At 42.2% G+C, this 14,367-nt stretch overlaps 1 long non-coding RNA gene across 1 annotated transcript; it reads right to left on the bottom strand.

The window, feature by feature from the left end:
• Positions 1–1,188: 1,188 nt before the first annotated feature.
• Positions 1,189–4,368, bottom strand: LOC112648545 (uncharacterized). Its single transcript, XR_003129120.2, has 6 exons — positions 4,170–4,368; positions 3,824–3,930; positions 3,215–3,265; positions 2,409–2,610; positions 1,736–1,843; positions 1,189–1,375 (listed from the first exon to the last, which is right to left on the bottom strand). It is a non-coding gene; the product is annotated as an uncharacterized LOC112648545 (long non-coding RNA).
• Positions 4,369–14,367: the final 9,999 nt, after the last annotated feature.

The raw sequence follows: 14,367 nt of genomic DNA on the forward strand, positions 1-14,367 counted from the left end.
ACAAGTTGGTGGTGATAGCAGAAGCCGAGCCGCACAATGAGGAGGCTAGAATGGAAAGCAAAAGCCGGGATCCCTGGGTGGCGCAGCGGTTTGGCACCTGCCTTTGGCCCAGGGCGCGATCCTGGAGACCCGGGATCGAATCCCACGTCGGGCTCCCGGTGCATGGAGCCTGCTTCTCCCTCTGCCTATGTCTCTGCCTCTCTCTCTCTCTCTATGTGACTATCATAAATAAATAAAATTAAAAAAATTTAAAAAAAAAAAAAAACAAAAGCCAGCAGTGACCTATTCCAAAGGTCCCATGAGACAGCACCAGCAAGGATTTTTGGTAATAGCCTGGGAAGGCACAGGCTGGAAGCCAGTCTCTGAGTATGAGTAGAAACATAGCCTTGTTGATAAGCAAGGGTAGGGAGCCTCAGACTGATCAGTTATGGCACAAAGTGGTCAAGAACTTTAAGTCAGAGACCAAAACTATGTGGACTATGTTAGGCTTGTGATTTCCTCAGTGAAACTGCCATTGTCTTTTGCCCATCTTTTCTATGATGATTGGCAGTAAACTCAAAAAAAAAGTTTCTGAGTCCGTCTTTGAGGCAGCAGTAAAAGGTAGAGGGAAAGTGAAGGAGACAGATATCTCTGCTAACCAGTTTTATAGGGAAAAGAATTCCAAAGCAAAGGAGAAGGGATGCCTTCACCACTGAAGAGAGGAAAGTGGCTATCTTCAGACAGAAAAGGAGCGTAGGAAGAAGGGGCTGGGCCTGAGAGAGTCCCTATCTTCTTCAAAAAGAATTTGAAAATGGCACCCCCATTCTCCCACAGAAAATCTGTGTTTTGTGATCTAGCACTGTAGAATTCATCACCCACTTCTGAAGCTCATTAGCTGTGTGTCTTTGGGCAATTTGTCTCAGAGCCTCAGTTTCCTTACCTTTAAAATGCAGCTAATGCCTACCATTGAATTATTATAGAAATTAACTGAGGTAAAACATATAAAACACTTGAAACAGAGCAAAAATTAGTGTGGTATTTTTAAAATCTTATTTTATTCAATATGCTCTGGAGATAAGACTTATTGCCACACATGAGTGGATGCTCTTAAAGGAGATCCTGAGTTCTCAAGAAAGAGTTCACCTTAAAAAGTTTGGTACTTGAAGTCTTCATCAGTTTTCCAAAAAAAAAACACAAACAAACAAAAAACACACCAAAATCCTTTATTTGAAAGGTTTGTTTAAATGACCACAAACTTGGGATGCCTTGGTGGCTCAGTGGTTGAGTGTCTGCCTTGGGCTCAGGACATGATCCTTGAGTCCTGGGATGAGTCCCGCATCAGGCTCCTCCAGGGGAGTCTGCTTCTCCCTCTGCCTGTCTCTTGTGAAAATAAAATCTTTAAAAAATAAAAAAATAAATGACCACAAACTCTTTTATAGCATTCACATCAAGTGTTAGGGTAAGGGCACCTGGGTAGCTCAGTTAGTTAAGCATCAGACTTCAGCTCAGTTCATGATCTCAGGGCCCTGGGATCAAGCCCCGCTCTGCATCAGGGTCCCAGGGGTGCTTCTCCCTCTCTCTCTGCCTCTCCCACTGCTTGTGTGCTCTCTCAAATAAATTAATAAAATCTCTGAGAGAGTTAGGGTCTATGTCTCTCTATCCTTGTGTCTTTGCAGGCTTATAATTGCTTCAACAAATGGAGTATGATGCTCTCAGACTTCTCAGGCTGGATCGTTAAAGGCCACGCAACTTATACCTGCTTGTAAGATGGAAGGTAGAAGGTGGCCATCATGCAAGAAATCCAACTTTCCTGAAACCAGCATTCTGGAGAAGTTACGTGTAGGTCTTCAATCAACAGCTGTGGCTGGAGGAACATTAAAGGCTCTTTGGGACATCCAGCCCAGGTAAGCCTTCAGATGACAGCAGCCCCAGCCACCCTCTGACTACGACCATATGAAAGATCCCCACCGAGAACTTCTAAGTCAGTAATACCTTAAATTTCTGATGTACAATTTGGTGAGCAAAACAAATGATGGCCAGTTTAGATAACTAATGTTTGAGGTAATGTTTAGACAGGAATAGCAACAAGAGCACTTGTATAGAATCCCCATCAGCCTATGATGGACAGACTCGATGTGACAGTCTCTCATCAGACCATAATGAAAATTCACCTACAAGATTAAGAACCCCATAAATACAGTGCTTCCAGAATCTTCCCATATTTCTCCAATGCCTAATTGGTCAATGGATTCAGAACTTTAAAAATAAAATAAACCGGTGGGCGGGAGGATGGGGTGGCTGGGTGATGGGCACTGAAGGGGGCACTTGATGGGATGAGCACTGGGTGTTATGCCATATGTTGGCAAATTGAACTCCAATAAAAATATACAAAGTAAAATAAACCTCTTTCTCATGCCCATTTCTGTCACCTGCTTGATCATTTTGATGCTGATGAACGATAATTCTGTGTTTCTTATGTTCCTCCATATGCGATGAGTGTCTCTCATCCTTCAAACCAGGACAGAGCACCTGTGTCCACTTGCAGGTGGAACTGTAGTCAGCAGGAGATGTGCAGACTGGCAGCCACAGCCCTCCCATCATCAGCAGGGCAGCTCCTCTGTCAGCATCCGTCTGCGTGGAAAATAGACCATTGTTAGTGGAATTTGTGAGCTACCAATTTGTCAATAGCAATGCCTTTGAAGGGAGGAGGGTGAAGGTAGAGAGAAGAAATACAAATCCTATTTTTTAATCCTCTGGGGTTTAATGTCTGTTTCACTGCTGTTAAGATTCTTGAGAGATAGAGCGTGCCTGAGAAAAATACTATGGCAAAAGGAGAACAGTACAAATTGGTTTCCATAGCAACTTCCCAGATAAGAGTAATGGCTGTACCCAGTCTGGAGGGAAAATTGGTAAGACTAAAATATGCTCAAAATAAACACTTTCATGACTTTATTTTTTCCTTAAGTATTTAATTTTATGTGACTTGCTTGATGCACATATTAGAACCCTGACCATGGGGGAATATTTCACCATGTTCCCCCATTTCTGGGGAACTCATAAAATGCAGAACTATACTCTGATGCATAATGATCTATTGTACCCTGTTAAAACAACAATGCGTAACATTTATAATATAAGCAAATTTCAGAGCCCCCAGCCCCAAGACCTAAAGTGACTTAACAAAATCATTCTTGATTGAATATTTGACAGTTTAGTTTGTGCTCTGTTTACTTACCTGGAAATGGGTTCATTGATGTCCTCCTATCTCACAGGTCTATTGTGAAGACTAATTGAGACAAAGTATATAAATATTTTTGTGCAAATCTAAAATACAGAAGTAGTATTAACAATAGCAGCAACATGAGTAGTAGTCAGAGTGGAGGCATTATTAATATTGGCAGAACTCAAACACAAGTCACAGAGTATACCACCAACCCTGGTTTTTTTTCCTACCATCCTCCATTATTGAAGTCAGATCCTCTCAACAAAAATTTAATGGTACATGGGGTGCCTGGGTGGTGTAGTCAGTTAAGTGACCGACTCTCGGTCTTGGCTTAGGTCATGATATCAGAGTCATAAGATCGAGCCCCTCCTCAGACATAACACTCAGCATGCAATCTGCTTAAGACTCTCTCTCCGTCTGCTCCTGTGCTTCTCTCTCTCTCTCTCTCTCTCTTTTTCTCTCTCCCTCTCTCTCTCTCAGTAAAATAAATGAATGTATCTTTTTAAAAAATTTAATGGCACAGAATCTATCCAACCAAAGCCTGAGTCCCATCCCAGCCAGATCCAGTCAGGGCTTAGATAACGTGATAAAAGAAGAGTCAAAGTTTGGTGAGGTACTAACCACATCTCCTGCCATATATTGCTTCTCAGAGTTGGCCTATTGTTAGCAGTGCTTGTCTCTACTCAGAGGACATTTTAAACACCACAGCTAATATGACCCAAGGAATGCTAAATGGATTAGGGGAAAGAAGAGAGAAAAGGTGAATTCCAATGAGGAAGAACAAGAAGTTAAGAAAAAAATACTTTCAGCCCACACTAAAGACCTAAACTTGATATTTAAAAATAATTTTAAAATACACAAATATGTATCATATATAATATTAACATATATATCATAAATATATATATATATATATTTTAGGTTTTTGTACTAAAATCAATACAACACTGGACTTTAACATAATCACCACTGAGGGGGCTGTGATTTGAGGCTTAAACCTGTTAGGGCTGTTATTTTTCTAACTGACTTCAGAATTAGAACTTAAGTTCTATTACTTTAAAATTTAAAACTGTTAATGACCAAAACTGTGTTATCTCTCCTATTCCACTTATCATTCACCAAATGTGGCTATGAACTACCTTCAGTTGTTGCCAGAATTCACACTCACTCTCAAAAGGTAAGTCACCAACAGTGAAGATAAGTTAAAGTATGTGCTCTGAATACAATTAATTCCTACGGGAGCTTGAAACTGCCCTGGGAAATAAAGATTCTATGGGAATAAATCCAAGATGATTACTTTAGACAAAATTCTGGCTGTGAATACACCAGTATATTTGCTTTCCCTTTTAAATTGAGGTATAGTTGACATACTATGTTATATTAGTTTCAGGTGTACAATATAGTGATTCAACAGTTCTCTAGAGTACCCAGTGCTCACCATCATAAGCATAGTCACTATCTGTCATCATACGACGTTAATACAATATTATTGATTATATTTCCTGTGATGTGCTTTTTATCTCTGTGACTGTTTTATAAGTGGAGGTTCAAACCTCTCAATCCCAAGATTAATTATGCTACTTTGTAGTTAGAACTTGACTCATTCATTTACTCATCAATTTGTTCATTTAACAAATACTAATCTTCACCCCTAGTATATAGGTACTAGAACATGAAGCTGAATGTAGGACAGTCTTATCTATATACTGATGATTTCCATACTTGTATTTCCATCCCCAACCTCTTCTATATTTTAGGCCCATAGTTCTATCTGCCTTCTGGAACTTCCCCCTTCATGTTCCATAGATACTTCAGACTTTATGTATCAAATTTTATATCTGGCTACCATCAACGAGGAGACAGAAAAGCTTTTTTGTTTGTTTGTTTGTTTATTTGTTTTTTCTAATTAATCGCTGGAGCACCAACCTGTTCTTACCTGTAGGAAGTCCAGACACTCCTTCCTAAAACATTACTATAATTCCTTGAGATCCTGGAGCCTTTTTCAAACCCAGCCTTTTTCACTCAATGTGACTTCCAGTGTCAAACATGGAGATAGTTTTACGTTTCCATTTGCCCACCACCATCTTGAATATGGACAGACTGAACTCTGGTCCCAAGATCAATGGTGATTTGCCCTGATGATGCTTTTGAGCACAGCCATGTTCTATACACAAAGGGATACTCTCAACTTAGGTTAGGGTTGCAGCTTGCTCTGCTGTATCCTCCCATGTTCAACAAGTTTTTGAAGTATGACACCACCCCAGCATGTCCTACCAGTGTCTACTGGCCTCAGCCACACACCAGTTCCCTCACATGCAAACCCTTAAGCAGCCCAGACTCCCCTTCTCCTGTGGTATTTCTCTCCACTGTGCTGGCACTATGTCTTTTATCCCTCTTTTCTTTGTATTACAAGAGCATCTTAAGAGTGCTAGTTTGTCAGTACCCTGACCTACACATTTCATCACTGCCCTCATAGCTAAGGATGTTGAGTATCTGCTATGCAGCAGACACAGTTAGCCATAGTTAATCATAGTAATGAAAGGAATCAAATCACTATCATCAAGAAACCTGGCATTTGGAGGATATAACTGATAACTGAAACAAGAAATAAACAGGCTAGGTGCTTCAGCAAATAAGGTGCTGTGAGAACCAGAGGAGGATGTCAACTATGTCAGAATCTTCCAGAGGCCAGATGCTATATTGCTCTCCTTTTGGCTCAAACCCTTAGGCCTATGATCTTTGAACAAGACAGTTTTAGGAAAATGATCTGATACATTAGAGTCATTTTTCCAAACCAGCAAACTTATAGGGATTCCCTTAGCATATTGGAGGGGAAAGGCAGTGGCTATGACCTTGTTTTCCCCTTTCCTGAAGACTTCAATGTTCCTATCTTTAGTTCCTTTCTTTCCCCTGTGAAATAATTTAATCTTGTATGCACAAAAATGGCTTGTCAAAAATATAGCACGTGTAGGGCTGATAGCTCCTGTGAGGGATTACACCTGAGCAAAGGAGCTAACGGTTGTACACAGCGAGTGGGTTGAAATGTCTGTAGCCATAAGCTGTCTCCGAATCAGCAAATTCTGAAGTATCAGCTGTCAGGCAGTAGAATTCTGGTTAATTGGGTGAGCATAAACATCTGCAAAATGAATCTGATTCAAATAGACTCTAAAGTTGATACCATTTTAGAAAGGAAAGCATTAACTTCATTCATTTTGCTCTCCATATACTGAGGTCGCTTCTTCAGTCACATTCAGAATTTTAGAACACACGTAGCTTACGCTTAATACACATGCACAAATACCCACTGATCTCTCTCACACCACCTTTGGAGAGGCCAGAAGACCCTTCCCAAGGTTTTCAGGAGCATTGAGACTACAGCCTCCATCCACCCAAGCACAAGGAAAGAAGCTCCGTACAAAACTACCACGTCCTAGGCACCTGCTGTGGTTTGGGAGATGTTGAAGTGATAAGAAAGCTTAAAGAAAAGAGAAGATGGGTGGATGGAGGGGGAGTAAAATCAAGCCTATGCTATAATCACACAAGGTGAGCAGCTAATTGTGGAATGTCACAAAAAGTGCATTTGACCTGAAACACTACCCAACAACCGGATTGCTGAAGAGCGCACATGTGGAAATCACTCCATTTGGATCAAGAAATGAAGACACTTGTCTACGAAACTTCCAGCACAAGGTAACATAACTCATTTGTACACACTCTTGCATTGTCTTTATTTGGAATTTCAAATTAGCCAGTCATCTAGCAGGACCTTGAAGAATCAATGAAACATGCAGGTAAGCTTTCACAACAGGTAAGAACTAGAACATGGTGGACACAGAGGGAGGCAAGCCTAAGTAGGCCAACTCTATTTAGTCATTTATGCATGCCACAAACATGTATTGGCTTCTTACCATGTATAAGACACTATGTATGGAAATATGAAGATGAACAAAGCCCCACATTAGTGTGTGTGGGAACAGACACGTGTGTGACTATAAAGCAGAGGAAGTGAATCAACTAACAACCTGTTGTATGACAATATGAAAAGTGCCCTAACATAGGAATATGCCAAGAGCAAAGGCATCAAAGATGAAGAAACAATTGATTCAGTTGTGAGAAGGGGAAATAGGCACAGGTCTGAGAATGTTATTAAGAGAAAAAAGTGACTTAAGAGTTGACAAGATAAAAGCAGTGGACAAAGAGGACCAAACTCAGTTCTCAATCAAAGGAAGGTCCTTTCATGTGAATACTCAGCACCCTTTCCACAAAAGAGAACATCCTTTTTTCTCAACAGATTTCCAGTCAGAAACATATTTGCTAGCCCCACCCACCTTCATGTTCACAACTCCACCTTTTAGCTGCAACAGATCAGAAAATCTCATTCTGACTGAGGATGGAGACAAGGCAGTGGCCAACAAAGCTGCACAGCCATCAGCTCAGGAGCAGTTTCGTGGCTGGAAAAGCCTGTGGGGTCCTATGCCCTGTGAACTCCATGCTGTTGGTGGTTTCCAGGTTCTGGGTCCCTCTGTTCACTCTTACCCCTAGGCTTCTACAGACTGCCCCCCAAATTTACTATTTACACAGACTTTGGACAGCTATGTAGTTATGCACTCTGACTTTGGTTACATAACTGTCTCCTGACTAACCTCCACCTAGAACCAAGCCCCCCTCCCCTTCCAGCATCCCAATAATTCCCTCTGTTAGTTGCTAACTACAGCTATGCTTGATAAAGATGGTTCTTTTAGGAGCATAGCAGGAGAGCTTTTATGCTGGATGCTTTCCATTGGTCCTTCCAGACTTACTCTCCACACTCTGCACCAGACTCTATGCCCTAGGGGCTGACCTGATAGACCACGTCAGTGGGCTCCTTTGTCTTCTGATTCCATTGGGTTTAATAAACTTGACAGAGAAGACAGGTGACCAGGGCCTTTCTTCAGGTTGCCGGAGTCCCTTGTCCAAAGATCACACTCCTATAAAGCAAATGACTACAAATAGCTATCCTTTAGATTCTGGGAGTGGCTCCTATCTCCTGGTTCTTTTAGGCTTAAGGGTGGTACAGCTGTTGCTAGTTTCACATTTACCTTATTAATGTCCTTCAGCCCTGCCCACAATCCTACTTCATTTAAACTTTCCACACATCACCCAGCCTGAAGTGCTGGGTGTCCCCTGCTGGGGCCCCGCCTGACAGAGCTGTGTGTTCTATGGCAGAAACAGGGAAAGACCAACTCTCCCAGGATTCTTGGCCCAGGATTCAACAATTCCACAAATCCCTACTGAGAGCCTACTGAGGACCACACCAGAATGCGATGATGAACAAAACAGCAAAACATCTTGCATTCACGGGTTCTGCATCCAATGAAGGGAGACAGATGTGCTATAGAAATGGGGACAAAGGCGAAGGAGAATGGAACAGAGAGGCCAGGGGTTCTACCTGATATAACATGGCCAAGGAAGGACTGGTTGTCTTTGTGAAGGGTGTGACCATCAGGCTGCAGAGAAGAAAGAAAAAAATCCCAAATTCAAAATATGTGAAGAAATTCCCTGTGAGAAAAAATTTGGCTAACTGGTTGAAAGCAGCAAGCAAGGATTTAACATGTTATTATCTTTAGAGAGAACCAAAAGAATATCAAAATTGGCAACGTTAAACATTTTAACAAAAAAACTTTAAGTACTTTAAGAACTTCATTTACCTGACTTTGTATTCCATCCAAAACAGCACTTTGTCCTGAAAAGGTATGAGGAAAACAGGAAATTTTATCCCCATTAAAAAAAAAGGCATGAAAAAATTAAGAAATTGTTATTTCAACAGATAATTCAGAGCAAAATGGGTTTTTCCCTTTTTTTTTTTTTCTTTTTCTGATAAACTCATTCCCTCCTCTCTATTTAAGGAGATAGAGTAGTTATGGGTTCATTGCTGCAAGGGTGGTAATGTGTCAGAAAGGAAGTATTTAGTGGATCTTATGGGATTTGGATGTAAACAAGATGTATAACTGGAGAAGCATTTTTAAGAACAGCCCCTCTCCTCGGAATGCCTCCACACTTGAAGCAAGTAGGATCCTGAGTGAAGAGGTCAGTGCCGTGAAGGGAACTGGATAGCTAGGCTCCTCTATGGAAACAAATAATATTCCACTGCACCTAATCATGCAGAAATAAGGACCCAGAATGGCCTATATTTCATTTTTCAAGAGCAGCCAGAAAACCAAATCTTGACTTGAAACCCCCTGATTTTCAAATTCTAGCAACAAATGAAAAGGTTTATGTATAACACTGGGCCAGCCAAGCAGTACTTCTATAGAAGGGCCTTTGTTTTCTGGCCAGATTTAACTTGTTGGCCATAAGTTTGCTACCTCCACTTCAGAAAGAGAGGAAATGCAAACAGCAACATGGAGATGTGAAAACCCTCCCTGGCCGCAATCCATCAGTGCAATCTGCTACAAACAAACTCTATGTGCAAGAGATGCGAGCCAGAAGAAAGCAGAAGAACACTTACAGGAAAAGGAAATAAAGTGTAGGACTGTAGAAAGACTCATCTCTTGAACTATATGGCAGGCACAGGGGCTCAGAATATACTGAGAAAGCCAAAGCAATCCTCTCACCTAAAATCTGGAGGAGTGTGGGCCTCCCACTGCACAGCAGACCAGATTTAAGCCAATTTGATTTGGAATACAAAGACAGGGTATTGGAAAGCACAGGAGGGTCAGTAAAATATCCTCCAAACTGAGAAGGCAGCTTAACACCGAAAAATGAAGCAAACCACTCCACACCATTTACACAGCTTTATTCAAGATAACTTACTGACAGTGGGGGAATCGGGCAGACAAGGATCCAGCTGCCACGCAGCCATTCTCCATCTAGTTTGGACCATAACTCACAATGTCTACAGAGAGGCATGGTGGTGAAGTCAGAGAATAGTCAGTCACCTGAAGTGGAGCCTTCTGGTGCCAGTCATCTCTCCTGGTTATGTAAAGCGGGACCTTTAATGCACCACATTAAGGAAGAAGAGAACAAGCATTCCCACATTCCATTTAGGGCATACATTAACCTTCATGGGACCTGGAACACATAGCCCCAAGGGAGATCATTGCATGATCTTCTGTGCACACACAGGATGGAGAGCCAGAGATGGAGTCACTGCTGTCAGCACTCGCACTCTTACACAGAACTGGCAACTAGATTACTTAAAGATGAAGACATTGTGCTCAGAGGGATGATTTGTCTGGACTCATAGGGTTAAAAGGTGGCAGAGATAGGAGGTGAGCACTAGTCTAGCTTCCTGGGAATTGGATGCTCTTTCAGTAGCTAGGAATCCCATAGTTAGCAAACTCATCAACTAAGAAAGACAAAGATGATGAGGTGACAGAAGAGGAGGAGAAGGAAATAAAGGATGGGGAAGGAAAGACAGAGGGAGAAGAAAGGAAACAAATAAGGATAGGAAAAGAAGGGAAAGAAAAGAGACGAAAATAAATGAAAAACAGCAAGAAAAGGAAAAGGAAGAAAATCAATGAAAATGCAAAGGGGAAATGGAGAAGAAAGAAAAGTCAAAGAAAACAGAGAAAATGAGGGAAAGGAAATAAAAGAAGGAAGCAGGAAAGTTTAAGCAGGAAAGTTTAACAAAAAATGCAAGAATAAAAAGAAAGGAAAGAAAATTTGGGAAGAATGGCAATAAAATGGAGGCAATAATAGGGAAGTAAGAATAGGAAGTGAGAAAGAGGAAAGTGGCAGGAGTAGGGGGAAGGAAGGGAGAGAGGGAGGAAGAAAGGCTATTTTCAGATACACAGAAGAAAATTCAGTGATGACCACCATGTACGAACTCAACTCTGGATAGTTCTCCCCAACTCACGGTTCCTCTGGGCCCAAACCAAAGGGCAGGAGAACTGGACAGAACTCGGAGGAAGAGAGAACACAAGGAAGGACAAATGTCCTTGGCTTTCTGTGCCCGAGGACACTGTAAGGAATGGCCTTGAGCTGCCTGGGGCTGAAGGGAAATCCAACTAAGGAAGGATTGTTGTCATTTGAGCCAGGTTTAGCAACTCCATACAGTGAAATCTTTGTTATCCAAAGCATGAAAGAGTGAGGGAATTGACTGCATCCATTCATGTTTCTCCAGGTGGCCAAGGCTCTGGTTGCTTCCCCTCCCTCAAAGGGCGGGGGCGGGGGGCTGCATAGGGGCGTGTGCAGCTATGCTGGACAAGCTTTGACAGAAACACTCTTTACTCCCAAGCTGCGGTGGCTTCTAAAGAAAGTTTTAAGGTATCGCTCAGGATGTGAAAGATAAGCGCAGATCATTCCTGCCCTAGTATTGAGCACCCAGCCCACTTCTGCCTCTAGGATTTACATGAGAAGAAACAGAAAACACAGACTAAAAACACTTTCTGCCCCGTACTAGGCTCTTAGCAGGTAAGGTACTAGTGGACTTGGATGGAATGTTACTCTCTCTTCTACTTTTAAGGTCCTGGCGTTATCAAAGGATCGTAGCTGTAGTTTCTAGTTGTCTTTGGAAGGTTCTGCTTGATGGCTTTCTGACTCTGGGAAATGAAAATACCATCTATATCAACTGGAGGTAGAGTGAACACACCGTCCTCTGTTTTCAAAAGAAATGAAAGGGGGTGCATGAAGACTCCCATTTCTTAAGTACACCAAGGAGAGTTTTAATGACTTGGTCCTTACAGATAAATGAGCATGTGGTATATCCCCCACAATACCTAAAACCTAGCACAGAACTTGCAGGGTACAGATGTCTGCTCAAAACTGAAGTGGTGTGGTGTACGGGAAAGAGCCCTGGACTGGGGTGTTTTCCCTCCAGTTGGACAATAACCAAAGGTGAATCATCAGGCAAGTTACCGAACAGCGTGTTGTAGATTAGTTCTACTAACTAAATCTAATTGATTTAGGTTAGGGGGTCTCAAACTGGCAGACCTGAAGCTGAATCTGACAAGCAGACATGGTATCTGTGGCCAACACTATGTCCCCAGATTGTCCCTTGGTCTGCCTGGCCCATGAGTTGTGTGGGTGGCGTGTCCTGGGTTAGCCAGTCTGAAGTCCTTACCGTGGCAATTTGGCATCCATCCTCCCAAGTGAAAAACAGACTAGCATGGTGCCATGTTCCTTCCCACCTCGGTGACCTACTTGCCCAGGCTTCTTTGGGAGCTGCACTTCCTCTGCCCATCTCATAACTGTTGAGGTTTCTCGGGGTGCTTCTCATCCCAGTCTACACGACACAACCTGGGTGTTTGCTTCAACACCCAGTGCTTCCCTGGCTGAGCACCCAGGACTCTCCTGCCTACATTTCTACCTCTGGGCTGCTCCATTTTCCTCCTGCCTGTCTCTGCTTAGATGCTTCAAATCACCACGATCTTAACAAGTTTGACATGTAACCCACATCTTCTGCCTCCTTCTCTACCGCACCACACCTAGCTGCTCTCAGGGACCTCTGCTCTTCCAGCCTCTGAAATTCGCTGTCCTTCCATTTGCTTGGTATAACCTCTTCCACCTCTCTCTCTGCCTGGAGCCCACTTTCTCATCCTTCAGGTACCAGCTTACTTCCTCAGACAAACTCTCCCTGACCACAAGAGAGCTTCTCGGTGCTCTCATAGCAGCTATCCCATCGGGGCAGTCCTAATCTACTCACCTATGTACTATCAACCCCTAAAGACAGGCTCAGTGCCTTGTTGACTGCTGCTTCTCCTGTATTTAGCACTGCACTTGTCCAGTAAATAAGAAAATCAAATTAAAGACAGATGGTGCTCCTCTCTCCTAAAAATGTGTAATCAACCTCTCAGGATCCTTTTATTCATTTCTTTCTCCTAAGCTTAGCTCATAAATCAATGACCTGCCATGATGCATTCTTTTCTAGTTACTATCCAGTGATGTAATTTGTGCATCGAAGCAAAAACTGTTGTCTGTGTGGATTCTCCTGCGTTTAAGTCACTGTCTCTGTGATAGCAGAATGTTCACTACAAGAGAAATGTTTGCCTAGGAGGGGAGTAAAAGTTTACCATTTAATTCACAAGTGAGTTGATTTGATGGAATGGAATTCCACAGGAAATTAGACCTCCCTTGCTAGGAAGGTCTTTCTGTGCCTGGTTAACATGCACAACATGTTTCTGGTGTTCCTGAGAGTTGGTCCATTTGTGCACATTTGTGGAGGGTGGACCTCTCTCTATCTCTCTCATCTCCAGCTTCTGACACCTCAACTCTCTTTGCCACTTCAAATGGCACTGGCTTGGGGATCGTGTTTTGTGTGCATGGTGACATATTTGCAATTCACCCGCATCCTTAACTTGACCTTGGCAACAGGACTAGATGGTTGAGGTGAAGATTAATGAGACAATTATTTTTACAAGGAATATAAACAGCCTGACTTGGCTGTGTTAACAGCAGCCATGACATTTGTTGCTCCTTTAGCGTCAAGAGTTTGCTCCTTGAATTCTGAGCAGTGGAAAGTCAATGCAAAGTGTTCTTTGAGGTAATCACTTATAATGGAGAAAAGTAAATTAAGATATGGCCTGATATCATTACAAGAAACACTATTAACATTAAAGTCTCTTAAAAAATAGAAGGATAGAGGGGAAAACCTTAAAATGAGCACTAAGCACCCCTCCTTGCTAGCTCCGGTGCTCATACAAACCATTTAAAGACTCAGAACCTCAGCTTCCATATCTGAAAAATGGAAATAATTACTCATGAAAAGGGAAGGAAAAATTGGTACTAATGTAAGAACCAGCTGCAGCCACTTTTGCAAAATTAGTAATTCAAATCTGGGAAGACAGTACTTTATTTAGGAAAATACCTTAATAAGATTCTTTGAGAATAAAAGCCAGGACCCTCCAGAGCATGGTCTGAAAAACAAACAGTTAAAATAATCAAAGTGAGAGAAAATTTAAGCTCAGAGCAAAGGGGCAGAGAGCCATTGGAAGCGAGAGAAAGGAAAGATGGAGTCTGTATAGGCAGCAAGAAGGCTCCTACAATATGGCAGCAGGTGAATATGAAATGCCCTGTGGTGAAAAGTGCTCAGTGGATTTGTGTGAACAAGAACATCTGAATGGAATTTGAAGTGGTTTTCTGCCTGTGGTGTAATTACCTTCCATTTTCCCCAAACTTGAATAAAGTCTGCAACACACCACAATCTGGAATAAGCAGTGAATTGTCAGGATGAAGAAAGGCTGCTG

Source organism: Canis lupus, chromosome 19 (assembly GCF_003254725.2).
Source record: "Canis lupus dingo isolate Sandy chromosome 19, ASM325472v2, whole genome shotgun sequence".
NCBI classification, from domain to species: Eukaryota; Metazoa; Chordata; class Mammalia; order Carnivora; family Canidae; genus Canis; species Canis lupus.